Source organism: Phyllobates terribilis, unplaced genomic scaffold (assembly GCF_046119375.1).
Source record: "Phyllobates terribilis strain yellow unplaced genomic scaffold, ASM4611937v1 Scaffold_10__3_contigs__length_209671492, whole genome shotgun sequence".
NCBI lineage: Eukaryota > Metazoa > Chordata > Amphibia > Anura > Dendrobatidae > Phyllobates > Phyllobates terribilis.
This window is the reverse complement of record NW_027362770.1, coordinates 66,447,358-66,463,954: the sequence shown is the minus strand read 5'-3', so window position 1 is coordinate 66,463,954 and position 16,597 is coordinate 66,447,358.

The window sequence follows — 16,597 nt, the reverse complement described above, 5'->3', positions numbered from 1 at the left end:
GTTTCTGGTCCATGTTAACAAAGACTCGGGAGGTAACTCTAACCTTGTGTTGCATTTTAATAAAAGAGGAGACATATTTTCTTGACTATGTACTGCTTGTGGTGCAACCCTTACTTCTGGAGTAATAGTATTTGTTACTGTAAAAAGTACAGATACTTGTACTCGTACTGGTTCTCTAGTTATCTGGAAATTCCATGTTTTTACCCAATCCTCATATCCTTCTGTAATAGAAAGTAATGAATGATCCAAAATTTTCCCAAAAAGTTGTGATTTTAACACAATCTCTGTTTCGGATGTTCTAACTGTCCCTTTTACGAGCATATCATTAGTAATATCGCCCGACCACACAGCTTTCTCTTCACCTCTTATCTCTATATTCCAGTATAACACATCTGTAGGATTGCATTCCCATGTGCCTGTCTTATTATCATGTATATAATCTCCTTGTAACTGTGTAAATTTAGACTTTGGTCCTGTGGCAGCATGTAATATTATGTTAGTGTCGTGTATGAAGTGTAGTTCAATACAGCATTCTACACCATAACCCATGCAAATGTTTCCAGTAATATCTACTGAATCGTCCGGTATGTCTTCATCTATTAGATTTTGTATACTTGATCCTCTTGGTTTTCGTGAATGTAAAGTTCCTTTGATATGTTCATTCACTTCACTAGTATCCGTTCCATGATAAAAAATGTCTTCTGCGTAGATCACAATTGAAATAGTACAAAGTAGCAGAAATGTGGTTCCCATCAGGTAGTAGCTTTTCCTGGGAAACTTTTTCTTTTCTTGAAAGATTGGTATTGAATTCATTCCATCAAGGACATGGTATTCCGTATTCCAGCTCTTATAGGAATCAATTTCTTCCTAAAAGAAATGCAGTATCATTATTTTGCAATGTACAATTTGCATTGATCAACATGTACCCACACTTTTTGTTGTCTGCGGGTATTTTTAACCATGTTAGATGCTGGTTGCACTAGGATCATAACTCGTCCCATGGTATCGATTATTTCAAAGGGACCTTCCCAGTTACTTTCCCAAGGTCCACTCTTCCTGAAAGTTTTTATCATGACTAGAGCCCCTTTTTTGAATTTAGATTCATATGGTGGCTCCATCCTCTGCATTCTTGATGCAGCATGTGGAAGAATGCTTTTCAAGTTTTCCTGCAACAATTGCAACCATTTGGACCTTGCAACAGCATCTTTTTGAGGTGTGGACAAAAATGGTTCATGTGGGAAAATCAATGGCATTTTCCTTCCTGTCATTAGTTCAAAGAGCGTAAACTGAGTTGTTGAGGAAATTGTTCCTCTAACACTCAACAGTACAAAAGGCACTGCATCCACCCAAGTATTACCTTTGTCCAATAACATTTTTGCAATTCTGGATTTTATTGTTCTATTCATCCTTTCCACAATACCAGCAGACTGTGGATGATAGGGGACATGAAACTGTTGTTGTACCCCTAGAATAGCACAAACTGCTCGCATGATCTTTCCTGTGAAGTGACTTCCTCGATCAGAGGTGATCATTCTTGGGATCCCCCAAGTACAAAAGACATGATTAACTAATGCTCTAGCTGTAAACAAAGCATCATCTTTCCTGACAGGTAAAATTTCAACCCATTTAGAAAAAACATCTACTACAACCAATGCATACCTGAGACCATTTTTACCTGATGGTAATGGACCAATGTAGTCAATTTGTAATGTAGACCATGGACCATCTGCAGGTGCGATTCGCAGTAGTGGCGGCTTCTGTCCTTTTGGTCTTGGATTAATTTGGGCACAAATGAGACATGATTGAACAATACTTTGTACAGTCTCTTCCATCTTTTCCCAGTAAAATTTCTCTCTGAGAATGCCTAACAATTTCTGTTGGCCCAAATGACCCAAGCTTTCATGATTGTATCTTGTAAACTCATCCTGTAGATGTTTTGGTACAACAGGCCGCAAGTCCCCGTTTAAGTCATGACACAAAACCCCGTTTTCACAAGCAAAGGGAGGTTTTGGATCAACCCGGGAAGCAGCAAGAGTTGTATCTTTTTCTTGTTCTTCCGCAAAAGAAGGGATATGCGTGTCTGTTCTTTGAACTGCTGAAACCTCGAGAGGTTCAGGTTCAAACACTTCTTCTCCTGTCAGGGCTTGCCTCTTTGGCTAACATATCTGCGGTTGCATTTCCGACAGATAATTCATCATCTGACTTTTTATGGGCAGGAACTTTGACAATAGCAAAACCATTAGGGGTTTTTGAAGCTATTTCAAAAATTGTTTTCAGTGTGTCACTATGTACAAGAGTCTTGTTAGAAGAATCTACATAGCCTCTTTTTTCCCAAACTGGCAGATAATCTGTCAGTGATCTCACAACATAGGAGCTATCACTGTAGATTACAATGGGACACTGATAGTCAGCCTCATTCAGCTGTAGCACCATTTTTACTGCTTCTAGCTCTGCACTCTGAGCTGAAAAATGACTCGGCAACTTGTGCTTTACCACCTGTCCTCTTGTGGGATAAAAAATGGCATATCCTGTATAATAGTGCCCATCTGAATAGAATCGAGAACCATCTACAAAAACTGCTTCATCTGTTACCTCTGCCTTCCGTCTGAAAAGTGATGGACTTGAATCCTGAAAAGACTGGAGACAATCATGAGTTTGCCCTTCATATTGCATCAACTGAGGAAGAACATATTTGGCCTTATAATCTACCTCAATTTGATTGGGAGACAATGACAGTAACCAATGGGCAAATCTCTGATGTGACACACCTGGATATTTTTCTCAAAGAGAAGTTTTAGTGTAGAATGAGGAGTTTGCAGAATGATTTTGTTGAAACCAACAATGTGCTCAGTTGCTTTGACTGCAAAGTAGACGCCTACCAAATGTCTCGCACAAATTTCAAAACCTCTCACCTCAGGTGAGAGAAGCTTAGAAAAATAGCCCAAAATTCTCCACTCTTCTGCCTGCAATTGTAACAGAACAGCCGACACCGCTGTCTCTGATGTGTGAACTTGTAGAGCAAATGGAGCTGAAGGATCTACTGTGGACTGAAACGGGTCTGGGAGGCGGAACCTCTGAGCAACTATACAAGGGGGCGGTCCTTGTAAGGAAGCGGGTGGCTCCCAGGGAAGACGGGCAGGTAGTCACGGCAAGTGACAGGGACAGTCTCTGGGTAGAAGGGCAGGAAGTCACGCCAAGTGACACGGACAGTCTCTGGGTAGAAGGGCAGGTAGTCACGGCAAGTGACAGGGACAGTCTCTGGGTAGACTAGAAGAGAGGTAGCAGGTGGACGCTCCCAGGTGAGAGGGCAAGAGTCTCTGGACAGGCAGGTGGTCACGGCAGGTGACGGCAGAGCCTCCAGGTAGGCTAGCAGGCAGGTAGCAGGTGAGCGCTCCCAGGTGAGCGGGCAAGAGTCTCTGGACATGCAGATGGTCACGGCAAGTGACGGCAGAGCCTCCAGGTAGTCTAGCAGGCAGGTAGCAGGTGAGCGCTCCCAGGTGAGCGGGCAAGAGTCTCTGGACAGGCAGGTGGTCACGGCAAGTGACGGCAGAGCCTCCAGGTAGGCAAGCAGGCAGGTAGCAGGTGAGCGCTCCCAGGTGAGCGGGCAGGCTGGTCCGTAGACAGACTGACAGGTGTCGGAAGGCAGACCGTCGGACCGCAGGCTTGCAAGCAGGTAAGCGGATATCAGGCAGGTATCCAGCAGGAATCTGGCTGGTGACTGGCAGGTAACAGGCAGGAATCTGGCAGGTGACTGGCAGGTAACAAGCAGGAATCTGGCAGGTGACTGGCAGGTAACAAGCAGGAATCTGGCAGGTGACTGGCAGGTAACTGGTAACGGGACCTGAGGGCTGAAGCAGAGTGAAGGCTTTGCAACAACATTGCTCGGGCACCTCCATTTTGGAGGAGGTGCCTTATATATGGTGAGGTCCTCCGGCCATTGGCCGGGGACTCCTTAGGACGGGGCGCGCGGCCCCTTTAAGAGAGGGGGAGCGCGCGCGCGCCCTAAGCACAGTGGCCGGGAAGCAGCGCACGCTGCCAGCAGAGCGGGAGGAGGACGCCGGGCACGGAGCGGAGAGGTGAGGGGAACAGCGTCCCTGCCTAGCAGGAGGCAGGGACGCCGACGCTACAGTACCCCCCCCTTTAGGCCCCCCCTTTTTTAGGCCAGACAGAAATTTATCAAGGATGAGAGGGGCATGGATGTTCTCCCGGGGCTCCCAAGTTCTCTCCTCAGGACCAAACCCCTTCCAATCCACTAGAAAAAAGGTCTTTCCTCTTACCCTTTTGGTGGCCAGAATGTTCTCTACCTCAAACTCGTTTTCAGCGGAAACTGGAGCAGGAGGCGTACCTGTAGACTTGGAAAAACAGTTAAGTACCACGGGTTTGAGGAGAGATACATGGAAGGAGTTAGGGATCCGCAAGTTGGCCGGGAGTTTCAATTTATAGGCCACTGGGTTGATTTGTTTGATAACTTCCAGTGGGCCGATGAACCGAGGCCCTAACTTGTGGGAAGGAATCTTGAGCCGGACATACTTGGACGAGAGCCAGACTTTATCTCCAGGACGGAATTGTGGAGGATCCAGGCGTTTTTTGTCAGCGTGTTTTTTCATCCACTCGGACGACTGAAGGAGTGCGGATCGGGTACTCTCCCAAATGGAGGAAAATTTGCTAACGAGAGACTCCGCAGCCGGAATGTCCACCGAGGTGGAGACGGGAAATGGGATCCGAGGATGCTGACCGAAGACTACAAAAAAGGGGATTTGGAGGAAGATTCGCTCTCGTGATTATTGTAAGAGAATTCGGCCCATGGCAGGAGATCCACCCAGTTTGAATGGTGGGCATTAACGAAGTGCCGGAGGTAACTGGTCAGGATCTGATTGATCCGCTCCACTTGATGATTGGACTGTGGGTGGTATGCGGAGGAGAAGTCCAGGGTGACGTCTAGCAGCTTACATGTGGCTCTCCAGAAGCGTGAGGTGAACTGAACCCCACGATCCGACACGATGTGGAGGGGCAGGCCATGGAGACGGAAGATGTGGCGGATAAAGTCTTTAGCCAGCTCGGGTGCAGACGGGAGGCCTGGCAGGAGAATGAAATGAGCCATTTTGGAAAAGCGGTCAGCGACCACCCAAATGACCGTACAACCGGCAGAGACAGGGAGATCAGTTATCAAGTCCATAGCTATATGCTGCCAGGGGGCAGCAGGTACTGGAAGAGGAAGGAGGCGACCGGCTGGCAGGTGTCTCGGAACCTTGTTGCGGGCGCAGGACACACAGGCAGAAACAAAGTCTATTACGTCCTTGTGCAGGGTAGGCCACCAGTAGTGCCGGGTGATAAGCTGGAGGGTCTTTTTCTGACCGGCGTGGCCAGCAAGCTTAGACGAGTGACCCCAGTGTAGGATCTTCTCCCGATCAGGTACCGTTACGAACGTCTTACCGGGAGGGAGACGATTTAGACTCACGGGGGCCACCTGCATTACTCTGGCAGGATCGATGATGTGTTTAGGTTCCTCCTCAAGATCAGACACCAGGAAGGATCGGGACAAGGCGTCAGCTTTGATGTTTTTGTCAGCCGGCGAAAATGAAGAACAAAATCAAAGCGAGCAAAAAACAAGGACCACCGGGCTTGGCGCGGGTTAAGTCTCTGGGCGCTCTGGAGGTAAGCCAAGTTCTTGTGGTCCGTGTAAATTATTAACGGGTGAAGAGCCCCCTCGAGCAGGTAACGCCACTCATCCAATGCCAGCTTAATGGCCAATAACTCTCGGTCTCCTATAGAATAGTTGCGCTCGGAAGAGGAGAAGAGTTTGGAGAAGAAGCCGCAAGTTACCATTCTCCCGGAAGACGATTTTTGGGTAAGTACCGCTCCGGCTCCAGAGGAGGAGGCGTCAACTTCCAGGAAGAATTGCTTGTTGCCGTCCGGGCGATGCAGCACCGGGGCAGAAGAGAAAGCCTGTTTTAAGGAAAGAAAGGCTTCCTCTGCTTCGGGTGGCCATTCTCTGGGATTAGTGCCCTTACGGGTGAGCGCAGAGATTGGGGCAGTCCGGGAAGAGAAGTGCGGAATGAAGAGGCTGTAGTAGTTGGCGAAGCCCAGGAACCGCTGAATAGCCTTCAACCCCTCTGGACGAGGCCACTTCTCGATGGCAGACAGTTTCTCAGGATCCATTCGTTGTGCGGTCTGAGAAATTATGTAGCCCAAAAACGGAAGCGAGGTCTGCTCAAAGAGGCACTTCTCATATTTAGCGTAGAGGTGGTTCTGCCTGAGCCTGAGCAGAACCTGACGAACATCCCTCCGGTGTGTGGGGAGATCCGGAGAGAAGACCAAGATGTCGTCCAGGTACACCACTACGCAGGAGTAGAGAAGGTCCCGGAAGATGTCATTGATCAACTCTTGAAAGACGGCGGGAGCGTTACAGAGACCGAAGGGCATTACCAGGTATTCATAGTGGCCGTCCCGGGTGTTGAATGCCGTCTTCCATTCATCCCCCTGATGGATACAGACCAGGTTATACGCCCCACGGAGGTCCATCTTGGTTAAGATTCTAGCCCCCCTCAGACGGTCAAATAATTCCGGAATGAGCGGATGGGGGTATTTATTCTTCACCGTGATCTGGTTAAGGCCTCTATAGTCTATACAGGGACGGAGTGAGCCGTCCTTCTTTTTGACGAAGAAGAAGCCTGCTGCCGCCGCCGGGGAAGTAGATTTCCGGATGAATCTCCGGGCCAGATTCTCCTCAATATATTCTGACATGGATCGGGTCTCAGCAGCGGACAAAGGGTAAATGCGCCCACGGGGAGGAGTAGTGCCGGGCATCAGGTCGATTGGGCAGTCGTATGGTCTATGAGGGGGTAATGTCTCTGCCTCCTTTTTATTAAAGACGTCCGCATACGACCAATAAGGAGCCGGAAGACCAGGTTGATTGGCTGGAGTAGGAGAAGGACGGACAGGATGGACGGGAACTAAACAAGTCTTATGGCAGTCCTGTCCCCAGCGAAGAACTTCTCCGGTCTGCCAATCAAGCACGGGTGCATGTCTCTGAAGCCAAGGTAGGCCTAGTAAGAGGGCGTGAGAGAGTCCAGGCAGAACATGAAAGAAGATGCTCTCAGAGTGCAGCATTCCCACCTGCAGGGTTATGGATTCGGTGATGAGTTGGATGGGATGTGGTAAGAGGCTCCCATCCACGGCAGCGACAGATAAGGGTACAGCTAGAGGTTTGGTGGGAATGTGATATTTCTCTACCAGAGACTGAGAAATGAGATTTCCGGCAGCTCCAGAGTCAAGTTGGGCTAGTTCAAAATAACGGTTCTCCCCGCAGATGATAGAGACCGACAGCAACAGAGATGGAGAGGGTTTACTCTTGTCTAGGACGACCTCTCTGAGCGATCCTAGACACAGGTGTTTCCCGACCTCTCCGGGCAGGAACGGATCCGGTGCTCCTTACTGCCACAGTAGAAGCAGCTCCCCTCGGCACGGCGTAACTCTTGACGGGTTTTGACCATCTTGGTCTGGTCGACCTGCATAGGATCGAGTGAGTGCGCCTGGGAAGTAGCGGGAGACGTGACTGGTTTCTGAAAGGTAGGGGCTAGACGTGGAAACCTCCTCTCACGGGTGACCTCTTTGGCACGTTCCTGGAACCGGATGTCAATCCGGGTGGCAAGAGTTATTAAGTCGTCGAGAGTGGTAGGTATGTCCCGACCGGCGAGTTCATCTTTAATATGGCCGGACAGACCCTCCCAAAAGACAGACACCAGGGCGTCGTTATCCCAGGCCAGCTCTGAAGCAAGGGTACGGAATCGTATGGCATATTGGCCCACGGTGAGATTTGCTTGATGGAGGCGTAGCAGAGATGATGCGAAAGAGGTCTTCCGTCCGGGTTCATCGAAGACTTTCCGGAAAGCCGTGAGAAAGGCTGGCAGGTTGGACACCAGGGGGTCTCCTCTCTCCCATAGAGGATTTAGCCAAGCCAGTGCCTCCCCCGTGAGATGGGACATGATGAAGGCTACTTTGGCCCGGTCGGAGATAAACTGGTGGGACAGGAGTTCAAAGTGCAGGGTGTACTGGCTTATGAAGCCCCGTGCTTGAGCGGGGTCGCCTCCGAAGCGAGGAGGTGCAGAAAGCCGGGGTCCGGGGCAGGATGCCATGGTATTGGTGGGCAGCGGCGCTGCCGGGCTGCTAGTCAAGACACTAGCGGTGGTTGCTGGTGGAGCAGTCAGAGTGTCCAGGCGAGAGTTGACATTCCGCAGATGACTCAGGATGGACTCCTGTTGGGACCTCTGACGGGACAGTTCATGACATAGGTCCGAGAGTGAGGGAGCTTGGGTGCCACCGGGTTCCATGGCCCGAGCAAACTGTAACGGGTCTGGGAGGCGGAACCTCTGAGTAACTATACAAGGGGGCAGTCCTTGTAAGGAAGCGGGTGGCTCCCAGGGAAGACGGGCAGTTAGTCACGGCAAGTGACAGGGACAGTCTCTGGGTAGAAGGGCAGGTAGTCACGGCAAGTGACAGGGACAGTCTCTGGGTAGACTAGCAGACAGGTAGCAGGTGGACGCTCCCAGGTGAGCGGGCAAGAGTCTCTGGACGGGCAGGTGGTCACGGCAAGTGACGGCAGAGCCTCCAGGTAGGCTAGCAGGCAGGTAGCAGGTGTACACTCCCAGGTGAGCGGGCAAGAGTCTCTGGACAGGCAGGTGGTCACGGCAGGTGACGGCAGAGCCTCCAGGTAGGCTAGCAGGCAGGTAGCAGGTGAGCACTCCCAGGTGAGCGGGCAAGAGTCTCTGGACAGGCAGGTGGTCACGGCAAGTGACGGCAGAGCCTCCAGGTAGGCTAGCAGGCAGGTAGCAGGTGAGCGCTCCCAGGTGAGCGGGCAAGAGTCTCTGGACAGGCAGATGGTCACGGCAAGTGACGGCAGAGCCTCCAGGTAGGCAAGCAGGCAGGTAGCAGGTGAGCGCTCCCAGGTGAGCGGGCAGGCTGGTCAATAGACAGACTGACAGGTGTCGGAGGGCAGACCGTTGGACCGCAGGCTTGCAAGCAGGTAAGTGGATATCAGGCAGGTATCCAGCAGGAATCTGGCAGGTGACTGGCAGGTAACAGGCAGGAATCTGGCAGTTGACTGGCAGGTAACAAGCAGGAATCTGGCAGGTGACTGGCAGGTAACAAGCAGGAATCTGGCAGGTGACTTTCAGGTAACTGGTAACGGGACCTGAGGGCTGAAGCAGAGTGAAGGCTTTGCAACAACATTGCTCAGGCACCTCCATTTTGGAGGAGGTGCCTTATATATGGTGAGGTCCTCCGGCCATTGGCCGGGGACTCCTTAGGACGGCGCGCACGGCCCCTTTAAGAGAGGGGAAGCGCGCCCACGCCCTAAGCACAGTGGCCGGGAAGCAGCGCACGCTGCCAGCAGAGCGGGAGGAGGACGCCGGGCACGGAACGGAGAGGTGAGGGGAACAGCGTCCCTGCCTAGCAGGAGGCAGGGACGCCGACGCTACATGGACAAAGCAGGTGCATTCTGTAAATTCATTTTCATTTGTTCAAATGAGGTTTGTTGTTCATCACCCCAGGGACCAAAATAATCAGTATTTTCACCTTTCAAAAGATCGTACAAAGGCCTTGCCTTTTCAGCAAAATTCTCAATGAAATCCCTAGAATAGTTTACAAGACCTAAAAAATGTCGCAAAGCCTTGTGTGTGTTTGGGATTGGAAGTGACGCGATTGCCTCTATTCTCTCCTGCAACGGTTGTCTTTTTCCTGGACTCAACAAAACTCCCAAAAATCTCACCTCGGTCTTCATCAATTTGACCTTTTTAGTATTCAATTTCAACCCTGCGTCATACAACAGTTCAAACAATTCTGCCAAAAGAGAAACATGTGACTCCTTATCCTCAGTAGACAACAGAATATCATCCACATATTGCAGTATGCAATCAGGCCTAGAAAATCTGGATAATACCTTTGCCAATGCCTAATGAAAAACACTAGGTGACAAATGTGCTCCTTGCGGTAACCTGCAAAACAAATATTGCTCATCCAAGAAAGTAAATGCAAACTTGTACTGACAACTCTTTTCAAGAGGTATACTGAAAAAAACGTTACTAATGTCTAGCACAGAGAAATATTTTGCCTTTGCATTTAGCCTTGCCATCATATCATGAGTATCAGCAACAATGGGAGCTACGTTAGGAGTATGTTTATTAAACATCCGCAAATCCAATATCATTCGATATGTACCATCAGATTTCAATACACACCATAAAGGATTGTTACTTACAGTGTATGACACCTTGAGCTAGCAATTCCTGTATGATCTTAGACATAGAACCAATTGAATCTGGAGGCAATTTATACTGACGCTGTGGGGGAGGATCACGTCCTTCTACATTTACAATTACATCCTTCATTGTACCCACTTCATTTCTGAACTGAGCCCAAAGAGAAGGAAAGCATTGTACAATTTCGGTCAGTATCTCGTCACCACCAGTTTCAGGCCACAAATGATCTGATGACACAACATCATTCAAGCAAATACTTCCAACATGGCTATATTCACTAGGGTCAATGACTACTGGTTTGCATCCATTAGAATCTTTCCAGATCACTTGATTCCCTAGATCAATTACCCATCCGAATCTCTGCATAAAATCTGTGCCAAGTATATTCTCAGAATCATGACAATGCCAAATGTCAATTCCTGTTTTGAAAGAACCTGGTATTTCCAACATAACATTAGAAACAAGCTTTGCTTTTGTTTTTCCTTTTCCGCTGAATCCTATGATATTACAACTTGGAGATTCTGGGTTTACCATCAAATTAAGGTTGGTAACACTTAATTGTGCCCCGGTATCAATCAGAAACACAGCACTCTGTTCTGCCAGAATCACCTTAACAAACGGTCTCCCACAATCATCTAAGGTTACTCTCGTCACAAATTCCAATGGATGGGATGTGGGAGCGTTCTTCGCTAGTCAGAGAGATGGAGATGGGAGCAGACCTGTGTCTCTGCAATTTGACTCCTTCACTGTCATCTCTCTAATCTGTCTGATTAATGGAGCATATGGTGACTGTGTCTGTGTGGTGTCAGTGCGAGGAGATGTGAGAGAATTGAATGAAGGGGCAGAAGGTCTGTTGGAAGATTTTGGAATAAGTCAGTTTTCTCTTCCAAGTTTACCTGTTCCCGATGTACCTGCCTGTGATTCTGCTCTCAAGAATTTTCTGCACTGCCACTTCAAGTGTCCAGGTATACCACAAAAATAACAATGGACATTGTTCCTTTGTGTGATATTTTTACCTCTATGCTCAGTGTAATCTCTATTCCTGGATGTTAAAGTGGATTTAAGTCTTGGTTGAGTTTTATCTGATTTCAGTTGTCTATCTTTTTCCTCATGAACTACAGCTATTTTTGCCTTGACCTGATTCCGCTTCATGGATCTCCTAATTTTGTCAATAAAAGCCGTTGCCTCCTGCAATGATGCCAGAACACTAGCCAATTGCACTGATACAGGATCTAGGTACTTGAATTTTGATACATATAATTTGATCATGGATGCCGATTCCTCATTAGACCCAACAGGCATCACCATTCTATAGGCCTGTTCAAACTTGACCAAAAAAGCAAATGGGTCATCATGGATACTCGCACTCAATTGATTCAAAATGTCAACTGAGGGCGTGTCTCCTGTGGTAAATACCAGCAATTGTCTAAGTCTGTCTTCTTTTGTACTATGTGTTAATTCATTACCATCATTAAGTTTGGGCGTGACCTGTAACCTTTTGGCCATATGAGAAGGCAACCAGACTTTAAATGTCTTGTTTTTTTGTTCATCATTAAGATTGAACTTATCTGTATTAGATTCAAAAATATCTGCATTATCAAAAGCATCCACCTTCTCATTGTACTTTGGGATGTCTTTTACAATTTTCATCAATTGATCGTGTATTTTAAGATTGATTCGTGCTGCTCTGTCATGTAATTTTTTCCTTTGTAGTTCAACTCCCTGTAATTCTTCCCCTGAAATTTCGAAATCTTGTGTCTCTGGTATAAATGATGTGGAGGCACTATCTTCACTTTTACTATTTGATCTTGTATTTACAGAAACTTTTTTATGTCTTGGTGTAATTTGGACAATAACTCTGTCCTGGTATCAATTTGATTCTCCAATTGTTCAATATGTTCTGCCAAAATCAAACAATTTGGACAATCAAAGTAATCCCCGTCAGTGTCCTGTGTGTCAGTATAACTGATTTATTGTGTGTCTACCTGTTTGTCAGAATGACATGTCTTGTGTGATAATGCATGCTTTGTGTGCTTGTGTGTCAGTTTTTTCAAAAACCAAATTATTGTACACACGGACCATATGCATTACATTTTGAAGCTTTCTCTGGAACTTTTTTACAGAAAAAAAACTTTTATCAATGCTAAGATTCTCTGCTTCACATTGACTATACAAACTAGACCACAATTGTGCGTCTGTATGGCTATGAACAAACTTAAACTGTATGTTACTTTTCTTAGAATATTCATGAATAAAATCCATTTCTCACCTATGGAATGGCTTTTCCTCTCCTGGATTGATCCAACCGTCAATGGATGGTGACTTTTCCGTGCTCCGCTGACCCCCACGTGGTTGTATGCTTTGGAGACAAACTCCTCACTGTCCAGTAGATTCCGTCTGATCCTTGTGAATGTGGAATTCCTGAGACTTGTACAAGTATATTTTTAGCTTTCTCCTCCCCCCTGTTTGTACTAGAGGAAGGATTCCACACCAAAAAATCAGAGCTGGCTATGGCTCGCCATTAATGTTAGAAAAATGAACACTTCCTTATCTTAGATAAGGGCACAGTGACGCTAAAAAGGAAATCAGTCTTTGAATTGTGTGGATAAAACAAAAGCTTATTTAATGTTCATTCAAAAAGGTGATTACAAAAAAATAGAAAGAAAATAGTTCATAGCACACAACAAAGAGGTATCAGGTTAAAAGAAAATAGAAACAAATATAAGTTCTTACGTATCCAGTTTTGGCAGTATGTGATGGTCCGTGGTGGAGACCTCAAGGTATGAGAGTCTACCCACCATACTGATGCCTCTCCTTATATACCATCTTGCCTCATGGATATACATTGGAGATTATTTTTACAGTTACATAACCCAATATGGCGGTTTGCTGATATGGCAGTAATCTATAATAGAGTATATATTTTCGACTGTGTACATTTACTTCATGTTGGCATATTTCAAACATATGGCTAAGGACTTTTCATCATTAGTTATCTCTAAATAACCTATGTTGACAACGAGTCCTATAGATTTGATGTACAGAACAGGTGTGCCTGCCAAGGTTCTCAGAATAACCTCTGCCACGCTCTGAACCTATTAAGCATGAGACTCAAAGCTTCTGAGAGCTTATATTTTATATCATAAGAGATTAATATTTTACATTTTACAAGATGGATTTAATGCCCCTTGGAAGAGTGGTGGGGGTCAGAGAGGTTTAACAAGACGGTTTTAATGCCCCTTGGAAGAGACGTGGAGGTCACCGCAGTGTAACAAGGCGGTTTTAATGCCCATTAGAAGAGACGTGGAGGTCACAGTATCTTAACAAGATGGTTTCAATGCCCCTTGGAAGTGATGCGGAGTTCAGAGTGGTTTAACAAAGGGTTTTAATGCCCCTTGTAGGAGACGTTGAGGTCACAGTAGCTTAACAAGACGGTTTTAATGCCCTTTGGTAGAGACGAGGAGGTCACAGTAACTTAACAAGACGGTTTTAGTGCCCCTTGGAAGAGAAATGGAGTTCAGATTGGTTTAACAAGATAGTTTTATTGCCCCTTGGAAGACTCGTGGAGGTCACAGTAGCTTTTCAAGACGGTTTTAATGCCCCTTGGAAGAGACGTGGAGTTCATAGTTGTTTAAAAAGAAGGTTTTAATGCCCCTTGCAAGAGACCGGGAGGTCATAGTAGCTTAACAAGACGGTTTTAATGCCACTTGGAAGAGACGTGGATTTCAGAGTGTTTTAACAAGACGATTTCATGTCCCTTGGAAGAGACGTGGAGGTCCCAGTGGAATAAAAAGACATTATCAATGCCCCTTGGAAGAGTGGTAGAGGTTGCAGTGAAATAAAAAGACAATATCAATGTCCCTTGGAAGATTGGTGGAGGTCGCAGTGGAATAAAAAGATAATATCAATGCCCCTTGGAAGAGACGTGGAGGTCACAGTAGTTTAACAAGACGGTTTTAATGCCCCTTGGAAGAGACGTGGAGGTCAGAGTGGTTTAACATGACAGTTTTAATGCCCCTTGGTAGAGATGTGGAGGACACAGTAGCTTAACAAGACGGTTTTAATGCCCTTTGGAACAGACGTGGAATACAGAGTGGTTTAACAAGATGGTTTTAATGCCCTTTGGAAGAGACATGGTGGTCACAGTAGCTTAACACGACGGTTTTATTGCCCTTTGGAAGAGACGTTGAGTACAGAGTGGTTTAACAAGACAGTTTTTATGCCCCTTGGAAGACACGTGAAGGTCACAGTAGGTTACCAATATTGTTTTAATGCCCCTTGGAATAGACGTGGAGGTCAGAGTGGTTTATCAAGACAGGTTTAATGCCCCTTTGAGGTGACGTGGAGATCACAGTAGCTTAACAAGACAGTTTTAATGCCCCTTGGAAGAGACGTGAAGTTCAGAGTCGTTTAACAAGACGGTTTTAATGCCCCTTGGAAGAGAAGTGGAGGTCAGAGTGGTTTAACATGACGGTTTTAATGCCCCTTGTTAGAGACGTGGAGGTCAGAGTAGCTTAGCAAGACGGTTTTAATGCCCCTTTGAAGAGACGTGAAGGTCAAATTAGCTTAACAAGACGGTTTTAATATCCCTTGGAAGAAATCTGGAGGTCACAGTAGCTTAAGAAGATGATTTTAATGGAATTTGGAAGAGACGTGGAGTTCAGAGTGGTCTACCAAGACTGTTTTAATGCCCCTTGGTAGAAATGTGGAGGTCCCAGTGGAATAAAAAGACAATATCAATGCCCCTTGGAAGAGTGGTAGAGGTCCCAGTGGAATAAAATGACAATATCAATGCCCCTTGGAAGAGTGGTGGAGGTCGCAGTGAAATAAAAAGACAATATCAATGCCCCTTGGAAGAGACGTCAAGGTTACAGTAGATTAACAAGATGGTTTTCATGCCCCTTGGAAGAGACTTGGAGGTCAGAGTAGTTTAACAAGAAGCTTTTAATGCCCCTTGGAAGAGACATGGAGGTCACAGTAGCTTAACAAGATGGTTTTAATGCCCCTTGGAAAAGACGTGGAGTTCAGAGTGGTTTAACAACAAGGTTTTAATGCCCCTTGGAAGAGACGTGAAGGTCTCAGTAGCTTAACAAGACGGTTTTAATGCCCCTTGGAACAGACGTGGGGGTCAGAGTGGTTTAACAAGACAGTTTTAATGCCCCTTGGAAGAGATGTGGAGGTCACGGTAGCTTAACAAGACGGTTTTAATGCCCCTTGGAAGAGATGTGGAGGTCACAATAGATTAACAAGATGGTTTTAATGCCCCTTGAAAGAGAGGTGGAGTTCAGCGAGGCTTAACAAGATGGTTTTAATGCCCCTTGGAAGAGACGGCGAGGTCACAGTAGCTTAATAAGATGGTTTTAATGCCCCTTCGAAGAGACGTGGAGGTCAGAATGGTTTAAAAAGACGGTTTTAATGCCCATTGGATGAGACGTTGAGGTCACAGAAGCTTAACAAGACGGTTTTATTGCCCCTTGGAAGAGACATGGAGGTCACAGTAGCTTAACAAGACGGTTTTAATGCCCTTTCGGAAAGACGTGGAGTTCAGACTGGTTTAACAAGACGGTTTTAATGCCCCTTGGAAGGGACGTGGAGGTCACAGTAGCTTAACTAGACGGTTTTAATGCCCCCTGGAAGAGACGTGGAGGTCATAGTGATTTAACAAGACGGTTTCATCGCACCGTGGAAGAGTCGTGGAGGTCACAGTAGCTTTACAAAATGGTTTTAATGCCCCTTGGATAAGTGGTGGGGGTCAGAGTGGTTTAACAAGACGGTTTTAATGCCCCTTGGAAGAGACGTGGAGGACACAGTAGCTTAACAAGACGGTTTTAATGCCCCCTGGAAGAGACGTGGAAGTCACAGTAGCTTAACAAGACGGTTTTAATGCCCCTTGGAATAGACGTGGAGTTCAGAGTGGCTTAACAAATGGTTTTAATGCCCCTTGGAAGAGACGTGGAGGTCACAGTAGCTTAACACGACTGTTTTAATGCCCCTTGGTAGAGACGAGGAGGTCACAGTAGCTTAACAAGATGGTTTTGATGCCCCTTGGAAGAAAAATGGAGGTCAGAGTGGTTTAACAAGATAGTTTTATTGCCCCTTGGAAGACACGTGGAGGTCACAGTAGCTTAACAAGACGGTTTCAATGCCACTTTGAAGAGACGTGGAGTTCAGAGTGGTTTAACAAGACGATTTAATGTCCCTTGGAAGAGACATGGAGGTCCCAGTGGAATAAAAATACATTATGAATGCCCCTTGGAAGAGGGGTAGAGGTCCCAGTGGAATAAAAATACAATATCAATGTCCCTTGGAAGAGTGGTGGAGGTCGCAGTGGAATAAAAAGA